The following is an 858-nucleotide window of genomic DNA, read 5'->3' as shown; positions in this document are numbered from 1 at the left end:
GTGTGTGTGTGTGTGTGTGTGTGTGTGTGTGTGTGTGTGTGTGTGTGGTTTTCGCTGTCTGGTGGCGTAGGTGGCGGCGTAGGTGGCTTGTGGTTGGGGAGGGGTGGGGAAAGCGGTGGACAGGAAGGGAGTGAAGAGGGAGAGTTAGGTGGCGCTGGGCACCACTGGCCATGGAGGGGAGGGGAAGGGTTCTCTGCGCGGTAGGCGGCGGGAGCAGGCAGTGCCCCGTGCCTTCTTTCGGGCCGCCGCGCTGCCTTGTCATCACCCCCGCGGCAATAGGTGTTTTGCTTTGTATCACGCTGGGCAGCACCCGGGAGCCCATAGCCGGGGTGCCATGCGGTCCAGGGTTTTCCCTCGGGTGTAGTGGTGGCGGCCCCCAGACAATGTGGCTGACAATAGCAGAGCCAGCGCAAATAGCGGATAGAATGATAGGAATGTTAGGAATGATAGCCCGCACAATTACAGTTCGCATGGAGCCGACAGACGGTGGTGCCGGCTGCACGGGAAAAAATCCAGATCTGAAATGGACTACATGCAGCGTGCTCGTAACAATCCCGGCCAACAATCATCTGGCATCTACAAGCCAGGAACGCCGCGTAGGGCCCTGCTGAGTTTGGGCCGGGTGAGTAATACGACGGGTCCGGAATGGGAGGCTTTCTGCCACGCGCGGACGGATTACAACCGGGCAATAGGCATGCAAAGGGCGGCATATGAGGAGGGCAGGATGAGAGATTTTGTGGCCAAAAGGCATGACCAACGGGCTTTGTGGCGGGCTTTGGGAGGGAAGATGAGAGAGTCATGTGTGATAGATGGTATTGAGGTCTTCAGGGAACACTTTAATGTGCACTTAAATGCAGA

The sequence above is a fragment of the Volvox carteri genome, assembly GCF_000143455.1.
Source record: "Volvox carteri f. nagariensis unplaced genomic scaffold VOLCAscaffold_931, whole genome shotgun sequence".
In the NCBI taxonomy this organism is placed as follows: Eukaryota; Viridiplantae; Chlorophyta; class Chlorophyceae; order Chlamydomonadales; family Volvocaceae; genus Volvox; species Volvox carteri.
This window is presented reverse-complemented; position numbering follows the sequence as displayed.